The sequence below is a fragment of the Podarcis bocagei genome (assembly GCF_964188305.1).
Source record: "Podarcis bocagei genome assembly, chromosome: 2".
In the NCBI taxonomy this organism is placed as follows: Eukaryota; Metazoa; Chordata; class Lepidosauria; order Squamata; family Lacertidae; genus Podarcis; species Podarcis bocagei.
In genome coordinates this window covers 72,025,255-72,041,066 of record NC_138126.1, presented here as the reverse complement: position 1 = coordinate 72,041,066, position 15,812 = coordinate 72,025,255, and the positions used below count along the sequence as shown (strand labels likewise).

General features: G+C 51.5%; 1 long non-coding RNA gene across 1 annotated transcript in view; it reads left to right on the top strand.

The window, feature by feature from the left end:
• The first annotated feature begins 11,945 nt into the window (after positions 1–11,945).
• LOC308582487 overlaps positions 11,946–15,812 on the top strand; it is a 28,706-nt gene continuing 24,839 nt past the window's right edge. Inside the window, exon 1 of the long non-coding RNA XR_014005694.1 lies at positions 11,946–12,095. This is a non-coding gene — a long non-coding RNA (uncharacterized lncRNA). The remainder of the gene's footprint in view (positions 12,096–15,812) is intronic.

Genomic DNA, 15,812 nt, shown 5'->3' with positions numbered 1-15,812 from the left:
GTTCTACCCTTGAAAAAGTGGCCTGCCAAAAAAGGATTTTTTTAAAAAAAGAAAAGAAAAAAAGCCAAGGGCATGTACATTAGTTTCCCCTGTTTTTTCTGTCAGTGGGTGGAGGTGGGAGGAAACAAGAGGAACCCCAAGCAAATCATGCATTTTACAAGAGGCAGAAAAACTTTTCTGTGCTCTATTAATGGTCAGATGTTCCTTGGGTGGCCTCTGCATAGCTTAGCATCTTCTGCTTCGCATCTCCAAAGCCAGAGCAAGCCACACAAAGTTATACACCAAGGGTTGCTTTAATCTTGGATAACTGCTCAGCTCAACTCTGTCCCATGAGATGGCTTAAAGAACACAACAGTTAAAACTTGCTGATGTGCAAACCAATAGGCATCAGAGGGCAGAATTCAGCTGCTGCTAGCACAGACTGATTCCACTCATGCAACAGTACTTTCCTCCCTCTCTGCCCTCTGTGCTGCCTAAATCTGCTCTGGAGAATTGGGGGGAATCCCAGAACAGATTTTGGGGGCATGCAGGGGAAGGAGGAGGGGAAATCTAATTGCACAAGCAGACCTTGTTCCCTGGACATATATCCCACTTAGTGGTATGTTGAATTCCACCCAGAGTCATCTCAAGATACGTTTTCTGTGTTCACCTTTAGTGGCAGAATTGTTTGTGTTTGTGCAGTAGGAACATTCGTACTTGGGGTGCCTTCATGTTCTAGGAATTGCTTGGAGCAAAGTAAAACAATTCAACTACTGCAAGCAATTTTGCACATGGACAGATATTGCAGCATGGGAGCAAGAACAGATTTGATGCATTCACAGGATGAGCCTTTGACAAATAATGGCAGATGGGTTATATGGCCAGTGAATGCATACAGTAATGCTTAATCTCCATGTCCGGGAGGTAAGTCAGTTACCTGCTCCAGATGGGTTTGCACTCTCTTTGAAGGAACAGGTATATAGTCTGGGGCTGCTCCTGGGTCTGTCTTTGTCATCTGATGCACAGGTGGCCTCAGTGGCTAGGAGTGACTTTTACTAGCATCAGCTAGTAAAACAATTGCAGTCATTCTTGGACCAAAATAGTTTGGCCATGGTAATCTTGGCACTGGTAACCTCAAGAATTTATTACTGCAACACACTCTATGTTGGGTTTCCCTTGGGCTTAACCTAGAAGCTGCAGCTAAATTGTTGACTGGGGCACCCCAATGACACCATATAACACCTCTTGTGATGGCCTGGGATTCCGAGTCTGAGAGTGAACCGGAGGAATCCCAGCCGGCACAGGAGTCCCCGCCTCCAGGGCCGGCTGAACTGGGGCAAGGCCTAGATGCTGAGGAGCCTGCACCTGTGCCAGATCCTCAGGGGCAGGCACCAGGTGAGACCATTCTGGCCCCAGAAGTGCTGGAGGACTCAGTGGCTACAGGTGAGCCTCCCCCGGGGCCCAGTAACCCTTTGGCCTCTCCTGAACTGCAGAGGCTTAGGGCAGAGAGGCGAAGGGAACTGGTCTCTCCCAGGAGGAGTGCTCGCCTTAAGGCTAGGAGAGGCGGAGCTCCTGGGGGCCGGGACCGCCCCCGGCCTTAGAAGAAGATAAAGGTCAGGCAGCCCGGTCCCAGGTTGCGGGAGCAACGTCGTTGTGAAGTACCTGCTTCTACCCAGACCTAGATCTGCACTCCCGGTGTGCCTGTTCCACGCCCGGCTTCCTGCTTCTACTCTCCGGTGTTCCTGTTCCTCGCCCGGCTGCCCGCTGCTGACCTACCCGTGTTCCTGTTCCCCGCCTAGCTTCCTGCTGCTGACCTACCAGCGTTCCTGTTCCCCTGCCTGGCTCCCTGTTTCGGACTTCGCGTCTCATCTAGTGATCGTCTACCCTGCTAGTGACTCTGGACTGAACTTCGGCTACGGTATCAGTACCTTCCCCCCCCCTGGGACCAGCACAGTTTGCTCCCGCCACACCCGCACTCCCTCTTTGTTGGGGTGCGTTCGGGAAGAGTCCGAGGCCATGGCCGACCAAGCGGCTAGACTGTTGGCAATAGCCCAGGAGAACCAGGCCTTGACACACACCGTGCAGCAGCTCAGTAACGCGGTCGCGGCACTTCAGCAGCGGTTGGACGCCCTACCGGCTCCTGGGGCCGACGCCCCGGCTCCTGGCAAGTACCCAGTGGCCTTGCCTGAGAAATTTGATGGGGCCCCGGCCAGCTTTCCCATGTTTCTTGCCCAGGCCAAGCTGTATATTCAGGGGCGCGCCCGGAACTTCCCTGACGACCGCACCAAGGTGCACTTTTTGATTAGTTTGTTAAAGGACCAGGCGGCCAAGTGGGCGTTGCCGCTGCTCAGGCAAGACTCCCCCTTGCTGGCGGACTATGTGGGGTTTTGCAATCTGTTGGAGGCCGCGTTCGGCAACCCCCAGAAGGGGAGTCAAGCCAACCGGGCGATTCGGCGGTTGAAACAGGGCAAGTCCACGGTGGCCACATACACCATGGAATTCCGGCTGCTGGCACAGGACTTGACCTGGAATGACTCTGCTCTTCGGGACCAGTATCTCGAGGGGCTTTCAGACGAGATACTGGACCAGCTGGCCACTATGGAACGCCCCACCACGCTAGACACCCTCATTCAACGGAGTCTACAGATAGATGATCGGCTAGAGGACCGTCGTCAGGCTCAGGACCGCCGGCACTTCCAGTTCTCAGCACCAGTTTCTACCAGCAGCCCCACAGGCACAGCTGAGTCATTGGAGGAACCTATGCAGCTTGGGGCAGTGCGGCCACGCCTCTCCCCCGCAGAGAAGTCGCGGCGTCGGGAGGGGAATCTATGTCTCTATTGTGGCGGAAGCGGACACTATGCCCGGTCCTGTCCTGAGAAACGCCAGCCACAGGGGAAACCGCCAACCCCAGTAGCTGATGGCCCTGGCTACCTGGGGTCCCAAACCGCACAGAATGGGGCCGCACCAATTGAACTACAACACCTTATGGTTCCGGTACGTCTATACCCTCCAGGTGGGCCCTGGATCCTTACTCATGCTCTAGTGGATTCGGGGGCAACCCGCTCTTATATGGACGCTGCTTTTGCTGCCCATCATCGGGTGCCACTTCAGAACAAGCCAGAACCGGTACAGGTGGAGGCAATCGACGGACGGCTCCTGCGTTCAGGAGCCGTTACTCAGGAGACCCAGCCCCTGGTCCTGTGTCTCCAGCAGCACCGTGAGATGCGAACTTTGGATATTGCCTCCATGCCCCGGTTCCCCCTGGTGCTTGGGATGGACTGGCTAGAGGCTCACAATGTGCAGATTGACTGGGTCAAACGGACTGTACACTTCCCAGACCCAAGTTCTCCTGCTGAGACTGAGATGCTAGCAGCTGCGCCCACTGAGGAGGCTGCTGCAACGCTCCCCGCTGAGTACCGGGACTATCACGACGTGTTTGAGGAACGGGGGGCAGACCAGCTGCCGCCGCATCGGTCCTTTGACTGCGGCATAGACCTTCAGCCCGGAGCGCCCCTACCGGTGAGTCGCTTATACTCATTAACAGAGCCAGAGCACGAGGCTTTGCAGGACTTCTTGCGCAAGAACCTGGAGCCTTCTACCTCGCCCACTGCTGCGCCAGTGCTCTTTGTTAAAAAGAAATGTGGGGAGCTCCGCCTTTGCCATGATTACCGGGCCCTGAATAAAATTACCATCCCAGACCGGTACCCCTTGCCCCTTATTTCGGAGTTACTGGAGCGGGTGCAAGGGGTGCAGGTGTTCACCAAGCTAGACCTCCGGGGTGCCTACAATTTGATTCGGATCCGAGCCGGGGATGAGTGGAAGACAGCATTCGGGACCCGGTACAGGCAGTTCGAATACCTGGTTATGCCCTTCGGTTTGTGCAACGCGCCTGCTGTGTTCCAACGGTACATCAACCACGTGTTCCAGGACTTGCTAGACAAGTACGTGGTGGTGTACTTGGATGACATTCTGGTTTATTCCCGTGACCCGGCGCGCCACGAGGGTCATGTCCGGACCGTGCTGCAGCGCCTGCACGAGCACCGTCTGTATGCAAAGCTCAGCAAGTGCGAGTTCCATCAGCGGTCAGTGGACTTCCTGGGTCACCGACTCTCACCAGGTGGGGTGCAGATGGATCCTGGGAAGGTGGCAGCGGTTCGAGAATGGGCGGCACCTCGGAACCGCAAGGACCTACAGCGTTTCCTGGGGTTCGCCAACTATTACCGGACCTTCATTGCGGATTATGCTCATCGCACCACCCCGTTGACCCGGCTACTGCGCCCCAAGACGCCGTTTTCCTGGGACAAAGAGGCAGAGGAGGCATTTCAAGGGTTGAAGGCCTGTTTCCAGAGAGCACCAATCTTGCAACATCCGGATCCTTCTCAACCCTTTGTGGTAGAGACTGGCGCCTCCAGTACGGCTCTCGGTGCCGTCTTGTCTCAGCAGTGCGGACCGGAAGCGCCACTCTTACCCTGCGCCTACTATTCCCGCCAGCTCCTCCCAGCGGAGCGTAACTATACCGTGTGGGAGCGGGAACTACTGGCCATCAAGGTGGCCTTTGAGGTTTGGCGCCACCATCTTGAGGGGGCACGACACCCGGTGGAGGTGAGAACCGACCACCGGAACCTGGAGTACCTCCAGACCACCCGCAAGCTGAACCAAAGGCAGATCTGGTGGGCGTTGTTCTTTTCCCGGTTCCAGTTCCGGATCCGCTACATCCCTAGCTCCCAAAACCAGAAGGCGGATGCCCTGTCCCGGAAACCTGAAGACAACGCAGACACGGTACAGCAAGCAGTACCCACCACGATCCTACCACCAGCTGCATTCCTGGCCACCCAGGAGGTTGAGCCACTGCAGACTCGGGTGCGGGAACAGCAGCGGGTCGACGTTTGGGCCCAGGAACGACTCCGGGAACTGGCCGAAGGGTCATGCCCTCAGTATCCGGGGCTGGTCTTGCATCAGGGTCTTCTGCTGCACCACGGGCGCCTGTACATCCCACCAGGGCCGCTGCGGGCTGAGGTTCTCCGGATGACCCATGATGCTCCAGCAGCGGGGCACTTTGGGCGGTATCGGACCACCCATCTGGTAAGCCGTGAGTTTTGGTGGCCCCGTCTGAAGGCTGACGTGGCTCGCTACGTCGCTGGTTGTGATGTCTGCAGGCGGGCCAAGGGGCCTACCGGGCGACCCCCCGGCCTTCTTCAGCCGTTGCCAGTTCCACCACGTCCTTGGCACACAGTTTCTCTGGACTTTGTAGTGGAGCTACCCCCGTCTCGGGGCTACACCTGCCTTCTAGTTTTCTCCGACCATTTCCTGAAGATGGTGCACTGTGCCCCCTGCCCATCTGTACCCTCAGCTAAGGAAACCGCTCAGCTGTACCTTCAGCATGTCTTCCGCCTGCATGGCCTACCTGAGCGTGTGGTGTCCGACCGTGGCGTTCAGTTCACGTCCCGGTTTTGGCGTTCTTTGCACCAGGCCCTCGGAACAGAGGTCTGTCTCTCATCTGCTTACCACCCACAGACTGATGGCCAGACGGAACGGGCGAACGCGGTGCTGGAGCAGTACCTCTGGTGTTACTGCAGCTACCAGCAGGATGACTGGGTCGACCACCTAGCCTTGGCGGAGTTCGCTTATAACAACGCAGTGAATGCGTCCACCCAGCAGACCCCGTTCCAGGCCAGCTATGGTTTTCATCCACGGTTGTTTCCGGATGTGCTGCCGGCATCTGCGGTCCCTGCGGTGACAGAGTGGCTTCAGGAGCTCCAGTCCCAGCAACAGCTGTTGATGGAGCAGCTGCGCCAGGCCAAGGAGGCATACAAGGTCCAGGCCGACCGCCACCGCCAGGTGGGGCCGGAACTCCATGTCGGTGACCTGGTATGGCTCTCCACTCGCCACCTCCACCCTTCTCGACCTTCGCGGAAGCTGGACGCCCGTTTCACCGGCCCGTTCCCCATCGTGCACTAGGTCTCGCCGGTGGCATTCCGTCTCCGGTTGCCAGCAACCCTGAAGGTTCACCCGGTATTCCACAGGTCCCTTCTGAGTCCGGTGGCCCCACCCGACGAGTTCCACCCAAATTGTCCCCGACCGCAGCCAGTTTTGGTTCAGGGAGAGCCTGAGTACGAGATGGAACGCATTCTGGACTCCCGATACCGCAGGGGAAAGCTGCAGTATCTCATAGACTGGAAGGGGTATGGGCCGGAGGACCGTTCCTGGGAACCAGCGGCCAACGTCCACGCGCCTGCCTGCCTCCGAGAGTTTCATGCGGCGTACCCCAACAAGCCGGGTCCGGACCCTCAATTGAGGGGGGGGCCTGGGAGGGGGGATGGTGTGATGGCCTGGGATTCCGAGTCTGAGAGTGAACCGGAGGAATCCCAGCCGGCACAGGAGTCCCCGCCTCCAGGGCCGGCTGAACTGGGGCAAGGCCTAGATGCTGAGGAGCCTGCACCTGTGCCAGATCCTCAGGGGCAGGCACCAGGTGAGACCATTCTGGCCCCAGAAGTGCTGGAGGACTCAGTGGCTACAGGTGAGCCTCCCCCGGGGCCCAGTAACCCTTCGGCCTCTCCTGAACTGCAGAGGCTTAGGGCAGAGAGGCGAAGGGAACTGGTCTCTCCCAGGAGGAGTGCTCGCCTTAAGGCCAGGAGAGGCGGAGCTCCTGGGGGCCGGGACCGCCCCCGGCCTTAGAAGAAGATAAAGGTCAGGCAGCCCGGTCCCAGGTTGCGGGAGCAACGTCGTTGTGGAGTACCTGCTTCTACCCAGACCTAGATCTGCACTCCCGGTGTGCCTGTTCCACGCCCGGCTGCCCGCTGCTGACCTACCCGTGTTCCTGTTCCCCGCCTAGCTTCCTGCTGCTGACCTACCAGCGTTCCTGTTCCCCTGCCTGGCTCCCTGTTTCGGACCTCGCGTCTCATCTAGTGATCGTCTACCCTGCTAGTGACTCTGGACTGAACTTCGGCTACGGTATCAGTACCTTTCCCCCCCCCCCCCGGGACCAGCACACCTCTGCTGAGGGAGCCGCACTGTCTGCCAGTATCCCACTGCCTGCAGCTCAAGGTTTTATATTTAGTATTTAAAGCCCCACACAGCTTGGGACCAGGATATCTAAGGGACCAATATATTCCTGCCGGGCAACAGCAGCCCTCAGGTGGGGAGCTGCTGAGAGTACCATATGCTCCTGTGATGCACTTAGCCTGTACTAGGGATTTTAGTGCTTTAGCTGCAGCTCTCTGGAATCAATTACCAGCCAAAATCAGATAGCCACGTAGCATGATGTTTAGGTACCTACTGAATAAATTTTTGTTTAACAAGGCTTTCCTGGAATATCAATTTTATGTCTGAAGATTTTTTTAGAGTTTACTGTTTAGAGTTTATTGTTTTTAGAGTTTGCTGAATTTATTTTATTATTTTAAGAGCTTGAGCTTTTGTTTTTTATTCTTTTTTATCTTGTACACAGCTTTGATGGCCCTACAGATCTGTATATTATCATATTGCAGGGGGTTGGACATTATGACTTGGAGTCCCTTCCAACTCCACAATTCTACAATATTATATTATATTATATTATATTATATTATATTATATTATAATAATCAGCATCACCAGGAAAATAACAAGAAAAGGGAATAAAGGGAAATCTAAATACTGAAAAGAAGAAAGCAACACAAGGAGGAATAATGTCTGCAGGAAAACCAAGCCTACCAACTTGGTAGATGGAGATTTAATAGCTGTGACAAGTTGGCAATCTGTTATGATATCATTAAGGCTGATTTGGGAGGCCTTGATTGTGAAAAAGAAGAAACAGGAAGGGAGGGCAATAAAAGGTGGTGGCAATGTAAAATCATTAAAAAGGCCTGGGAGAAGATATACAAACATTGGAAAGGACTGTGGAAAATGACTGTTGTTAAAAAAAATTGAAGTTATAATATTGAGATGTACAGGTTTTGTTGGACTTATTGAACGGAAGACTTTGTTCCTGTACTCAAAGGTGGACGCCAGGCCAAGCCCAGCCAGCCCCTACAGAAGGAAGAAGCCTCTGCCAAAGAAGATAAAGAAGACTGGCAAAATAAACTATTGAATTACACAGGACAAACTAGTTAACTTGAAACCCAAAAATGAAAGAAAGAAAGAAAGAAAGAAAGAAAGAAAGAAAGAAAGAGGACTTTGAATTTTTAAAAAAGGGATAAATGTTGAATGTATAGCTTTAAAGTTTTGTGTATAGATTTCTACATTATTATGACTTTCAAAACTCACTTGTAATAAGATGAAATAAATTTAAAATTGAAATATTAAGAGTATAAGGTTTCAGTACGTGCGTGAACAAATATTAAGCATTGAAACCAAGAAGGGGAAGTGAGGGAAGTCAACCAAAATCATGGTTTAAAAATTTGTTGATGGTGTTCTTGTTGTTACTTTTGGAAAATTTAATAAATTGTTATTTTAAAAAATGATATCATTAAGGCTGCCATCCTAGTCACATTTACATGGGAGTAAGCCCCACTGAACTCAACAGGGCTTCCTTCTGCATGGACATGCATAGAACTGCCATGAAAGTTAACAGAAATCATACTTTTCTCTGATACATACTGGAAGTTGCAGAACCTCTTTTGTCAGTAACTGACTACCTTTATTCTATTTTCAAAGGATAGATATTATTTTTTGGTGCATGAGTCAATACAGTATGTTGAAACATAAACTCTGAGGCCTGCTGACCAAGGGAGACTTCAAGGTCTCTAAAGGCCCCCACCCCCTGGCAGTGTGGAAGTTCAGGGAATAATAAACATGTAATAAAGGTATAGGGATGAAGTAGAATCGGATTGAAGTAGATTGAAGTAGAGTTGAACTATGTTGATTGAATTCATGGGTGGAAGTTTGCTGCCATCTGCTGCTTAAACATAAGAAAAAAACGTCCAGATTTGTATAGTACTTTGTTGTAATAAGAGATCCACCAATTAATGTGTTTCATAATAAACTACAGTGAAAATATCGGTGCACTTTCTGGGGTGTTAATGCTGTGAGCCCCTCCATCATAGGCTCAGGTTGTATATATGTGTAAATGAACCATATATCACAAAGACACTACAATCTTCGCTGTCCCTCATTCCAAGGAAACCAAACCCTGAGTAAGTGCCTGGAACTCCTGGAATCTCACACGGTTTGGAGATTGGAGGGGCATGCAACAATATTATACAAGACTAATCTGGAAGACAGCGAGAGAACCTGTGGCCTTCCAGAGGTTGTTGGACTATGACTTTCATCACCCTTGACAATTGGGCCTTGCCAGCTGGGGCTGATGAATATTGGACTCCAATCACACTGGGAGGGCACCAGTGCTATTCTAGAAAAAGAGGTACCAGAACTCGCCATGAACGCCTCCCTTGTTCTCTTATAATGACAATGGCGCCCACCTGAGAGGTGCCAGAACTGAGTTTCATTTGGAAAAAAAAAGCCTTGGAGGGCACCAGAGTCCCCACAACTGATGCGGAAGTATAGAAGCTCTATCCTTTCTCATGCTTCTCTCCAGGTAATAATGACAATAGATATTTTTCATAATCACCACAGCAAATTGGTGTACATCCCAAGCCTATACATGCTTACTCAGAAGCATCAATGAGCTTGACATAATTTATTCTCAAATAGCTGTTGCATTTGACTGCAGTCATATATTATTAATGGAGTGAGCATTCATAAACGGTGGGTTTAAAAACAGAGAGAGAGAATAAATTATCTCTTGATTATTGCTACTAAGAAACCTTGAAACATTTGATTGAGGGAACACAAATGTGTTTTTACAGACATGAGCAGAGAGAGAGAGAGAGAGAGCAGCTGTTGGATTGGATCCCACACATTCAGGAGCGGTTTTGCAAGGCCTAAAAACGGAAACTCTGCCTGTCAAGAAGCTAAATTTATTTGATCTTGATTGAGTCAGCAGCAGTTTGGAGCCTGTGAAGTAAATGTAATCTGATGAAGACTTTCATGCTTTCATCAAGCTTTTACATTTCTTCCTCAGTTTCTCAATTTTGCCTCAAAAATAGAGGTAAAATTGATGCAGGGCTAACAGAGGCATAAAATAGAGCTGAAGTACATGCTGAGGAACCCCAGGTGACTGGGAGGAATCCCCATGTTCATGAGGCCAATACAAAACAAAAACAACAACAAAGTGCACACTGGGACTATCCTGTTTACTTTTCTGCCCCAGTGAAAGTGCATGGGAAACTCCTGTCATGTTTATGTGACTGGGATGCAAACCTCTCTTGCTGAGGGCGGATGGAGGCAGCAGAGGTGGAGGCAGCTACCTGAGGGCCTCCACAGAGCAAAGGTACGTGAGGGGAGTGAAATTGCACCGCAGGAGAAGGAAGAACCATAAGGAAACAACACTTAAGGTCAGAGGGATGCTAACAGAAAGAGAGGTAGAAATAAAGCAGAGGATTAGACAAATTCATGCAGGGTAGCCCTATCAGGGGCTACAGGCCATGATGGCTATCTCCTACTTTCACTGTTGGAGGCAGCATGCTTCCCGTTGCTGGAAACCATGGGAAGGGAGAGGGCTCTTGAGAAGGTCCTGTTTGCCAGTTTCTTACAAGCATCTGGTTGGCCACTGAGAGACCAGGATGCCGAACCAGAAGGGCCATTGGCTTGATCCAACAGGCTGTTCTTATGTACTTATGGTACTTATGTACCACTCACCTCACAGAGTGTTTGTTGTGGGGGAGGAAGGGAAAGGAGAATGTTAGCCGCTTTGAGACTCCTTAAAGGGAGTGAAAGGCGGGATATCAAATCCAAACTCTTCTTCTTCTTCTTAAATAAACTAGGCCTACCAAGGAGCAAGTGTGTGTGGAGAGTGGGTAAGAAGATGGACATCCTTTTATTTAACACACACACACACCCCTTGCCTATACAGAATTGCCTTCAGATGGCTCGGGGGTCAGGTAACTCCATATGCTCCAACATTCCTCCAATGAAAATAGGGACATCCTAAGGAAAAGTGGGACATTCCAGGATCAAATCAGAAACTGGGACGGTTTCTCTAAATCAGGACATCCCTGGATGAGAAGCAGAAAGCTGCCAATGGCTGGGGAAAATATCAGTTGTTAATAAAGACACACTCTGGAGTGCTGGAGTTTGTCCATCGTTTCAAGCTAGGGTAGTTAGTCCTTTTGACTTTGGGTGGTGTAACTTTTCATTTTACGAATTAAGCCCTGAAATTCATGCTCATTGATGGGGCATTTAATAGGGGCATGTATTTAATTGAATTAAGATATGAATCATAGAGGGGGAAACAGGCTCAATGCTGAGGTATATCAGTGAATGCTATCTTCAGTTGCATTAATTCCCAAGGTTTGTATTTCAATAAACTTCCATTGGTTTCAGTGAGGGGAATAAATCTTGATTGGAACCCATCTTGATTGAGGTTCCTAAAATTTAAGGATTCCATCAGTGAACTTGTTTGGAAAGAGTACAGGGAGATTTCCAAAATCTTTATGCATTCAGCAGCTTTCATCATGTCACAAAGGATTAAAAATGCAAGGGATTTCAGTGCACTAAGTAAATGGGAGCATCTTATAATATACAACAACCGGCAATCTAAAGGGAAGTCTTGTGGAATAATCCAAACCAGGTGCAAATAATGACAAGGTATCCCCCCCCCCCCAGTAATGATTTTCACACAAAGTGACAGGAGACACCACAAGTGTGGGGGCAATTCTACAATTTTATTTTTTAAAACTTCACCAGTGGAATTTTTGGTCTTCACATAAGTAATCAGAGACAATCCTGATAAAGCAATGTGGCTCATTGGTTCCAATGGATAAATTTAAAAATGTATATAACATATACATTTTATATGTTCATAGAATTTCAGGTTTCAAAGGATGACTGTGTTTTGGTTCACCTAGTGCTTTGGAAAGGTAGGTTTTACCTTTAAATGCTGTTTGGATCAAATTGTTCCCCCATCCCTAGCTGTTAGTCTTAGTCCACAGCTTACTCTGTCCCTCTTACCTCTTCTGGAACCTGGAAGGTAAGGGGACAGGTTTGTTTCACAGTCTCAGGGCCAAGCCTTGGATGTCCAGATGCCGCCTCAAGGACCAGTAAACATTATGCATCAAACTGGAAACACCAAAGCATGAGAGGTAAAATTTGTCAAAGCAAATCTGCCCGAAAACTAACTCTCATATAGTGTAATTAGAAATGGATTGAGAGCATACAAGCAAGCAGAGGAAGGATATTTCTCATGTTGTAAATATTGGAAAGAAAGTGTTGCTATTGTCCAGTGTATTTTGCAAAGGTGGTTATGGGACTGAGAACTGAAGGAAAACATTTAAATGCACCATGTTGATGGATATTATAGCTGAATAACCAGGCAGCATTTCTGTGGACTGGCAAGTATCCAAACATGTCCCAAGACTCCTCAGATTAGCAGTAGGCACTCATACACATCTTAGGGTGACATTAGTTTAAATGACAACAGGAAATACATTAGATAGATGAGAATCCTTGAACTTTAGCATCACCTGGGAATGTATATAAAGCAGCAAATTACTTGAGAGGCTGCTAGAAAGCATGCCTGTTGGATCATTCATTGAGCTGGGAGGATTTCCTGAAGAAGCAAAGGTGTTAGTCTAACAACCAGGCTCAGGGGGTTAGAACTTTGACAGAGCATGGACTGAAATTTCCACCAGGCAATTAATGCTTTTGGTCATGGAAACTGTATAACAGATGTGAGGAACCAGTGATCTTCCAGATACAACTTCCTTCACCCAGTATACCTGAAGGAGCGTCTCCACCCCCATTGTTCAGCCCAGACACTGATGTCCAGCTCTGAGGGCCTTCTGTGGTTCCCTCACTGCAAGAGGTGAGGTTACAGGGACCCAGGCAGAGCGCCTTCTCAGTAGTAGCCCCCGCCCTGTGGAACGCCCTTCGATCAGATATAAACAACTAATCTAACTTTTGGAAGATATCTGAAGGCAGCCTTGTTTAGGGAAGTTTTTAATGTTTGATGTTTTACCATGTTTTTAATATTCTGTTGGAAGCCGCCCAGAGTGGCTGGGGAGACCCGGCCAGATGGGTGGGGTATAAGTAATAAATTATTATTATTATAGCTCCCATCACCTCTGACTATGAGCCACGCTGATGAGAGTTGGGAATCCAACAACATATGGAGTCTACTGTATGAAGCTCCTATATTCTGGAAATCAATCTCATATTAACCTTAGGCTCACAATTTTTGTCTTTACCCCATCATATGAACTCAGGAAGCTGCCTTATATTGAGTCAGACTGTTGGCCCATTTGGCTTAGTACTGTCTACACAGACTGGCAACGTCTCTCCAGGATTTCAGATAGGGGTCTCTGCTAGCCCTACCTGGAGATGCTGGGAATTGAACCTGGGGCTTTCTGCATGCAAAGCAGATGCTCTGCCACTAAGCTACATTACCTATTGCTCTACACATCCCCACTGTTTCCTAGCCAGGGTTAGGATTATTTGGTTATTAACCCTGTGCTAGTTTCCTATAATACTTGTTTGCTTTTAGAGCCTGCGACAGAAATGATTGGTGGGGGCCATCCTAGCCTCTGCTTTTGGGCCCATCGCTGGGTTTAGACCTGTAGAAGCGTAAGGTTTCTAACAAGAATATTTATTGACCTTGAAATAAGGTTCCGGAGGATGACTCTACATTAGGAGCCAAGTTAAGGGCATGGTAAGAGTCACATGAAAGCAATTAACCAAATGGATGGGAGAGACAAAATCTGAAGTCTAAAGAAGTTAAGGATCAATTTGTGGAAGGGGAGTTTATCAGTAAAAAGACTGGCTATTGAATGGTGGCGGAATTCTAGACGTGAGTTAAATACAGTGGTGCCTCGCAAGACGAAATTAATTCGTTCCGCAAGTCTCTTCGTCTTGCGGTTTTTTCGTCTTGCGATGCACGGTTTCCCATAGGAATGCATTGAAAATCAATTAATGCGTTCCTAGGGAAACCGCCTTCAGACCAGGTCCGGGGACAGTCTGTCCCCGGACCTCTTCTGAAGGCTGGGGGGGGGACAAGGGCTTTTCTTCCCACCCCCAGCATTTTAAAAAACCCTGGGACAGTGGAGGACTTCTCCGCTGTCCGGGGCGATCTTAAAATGCTGGCGGGCGGCATTTTAAAATCGCCCCGGACAGCGGAGGACTTCTCCGCTGTCCGGGGCGATTTAAAAGCCCCTGGGAAGGCAGGCAGGGGGGACAAAGACTTTTGCCCCCCGCCAGCCTTCAGAAGAGGTCCTGGGGGCAGCGGGAAGCGAAGCGCTTCGCTTCCCCGCTTCCCCCCGACGTCTTTTGCAGCAAGGGGCTGCGGGGAGATCGCTATCTCCCCGCAACCCCTTGCTTCAGAAGAGGTCCGGGGGCAGCGGGAAGCGAAGCGCTTCGCTTCCCCGCTTCCCCCGGTCTTTTGCAGCAAGGGGCTGCAGGGAGATCGCTATCTCCCCGCAACCCCTTGCTTCAGAAGAGGTCCGGGAGCAGCGGGAAGCGAAGCGCTTCGCTTCCCCGCTTCCCCCGGTCTTTTGCAGCAAGGGGCTGCAGGGAGATCTCTATCTCCCCGCAACCCCTTGCTTCAGAAGAGGTCCGGGAGCAGCGGGAAGCGAAGCGCTTCGCTTCCCCGCTTCCCCCGGTCTTTTGCAGCAAGGGGCTGCAGGGAGATCGCTATCTCCCCGCAACCCCTTGCTTCAGAAGAGGTCCGGGAGCAGCGGGAAGCGAAGTGCTTCGCTTCCCCGCTTCCCCCGACGTCTTTTGCAGCAAGGGGCTGCAGGGAGAACGCTATCTCCCCCCAGCCCCCTGCGACCCTCCCCCGGCTGGAGAGGTGACACGCGCCTGTGGCAGGAGCCTCCATAGGCGCACGTCACCTCTCCAGCTGGGAGAGCACGCGGGGGGCTAAAGCAGCCCCCTGCGACCCTCCCCCGGCTGGAGAGGTGACACGCGCCTATGGCAGGAGCCTCCATAGGCGCACGTCACCTCTCCAGCTGGGAGAGCACGCGGGGGGCTAAAGCAGCCCCCTGCGACCCTCCCCCGGCTGGAGAGGTGACACGCGCCTATGGCAGGAGCCTCCATAGGCGCACGTCACCTCTCCAGCTGGGAGAGCGCGCGCGGGGCTAAAGCAGCCCCCTGCGACCCTCCCCCGGCTGGAGAGGTGACACGCGCCTATGGCAGGAGCCTCCATAGGCGCACGTCACCTCTCCAGCTGGGAGAGCACGCGCGGGGCTAAAGCAGCCCCCTGCGACCCTCCCCCGGCTGGAGAGGTGACGCGCGCCTATGGAGGCTCCTGCCCCGCTCGGGATGGCAGTCCCGGCAGGGCAGACAGCTCTGCGCCGCCATCCCGAGCGGGGCGGCGACTTAGCGCCCCACTCGGGATGGTGGCGCAGATCTGCCTGCAGTCCCAGGACGGCAAACAGCTCTGCGCCGCCATCCCGAGCGGGGCGGGACTTAGCGCCCCGCTTGGGATGGCGGCGCAGATGTGCCTGCCGTCCCCGGACGGCAGACAGCTTTGCGCGGCCATCTGGAGCGGGGCGGGCTTCTCCCCCGGCTCCCGATGGCTGTGCAGAGCCCGCGCTGATCCCGGCACGGCAGACAGCTCTGCGCCGCCATCCCGAGCGGGGCGGGACTTCTCCGCTGTCCCGGGAAGGCAGGCGGGGGGAGCAAAGACCTCTTCTGAAGGCCGGCTGTGGGCGAAAGTCTTTGCTCCCGACCGCCAGCAATTTAAAACAGGTCCCCGGAGATTTCCCTATGGGATTTCGTCTTGCGAAGCAAGCCCATAGGGAAATTCGTCTTGCGAAGTGCCTCCGAAACAGAAAACCCTTTCGTCTTGCGGGTTTTCCGTCTTG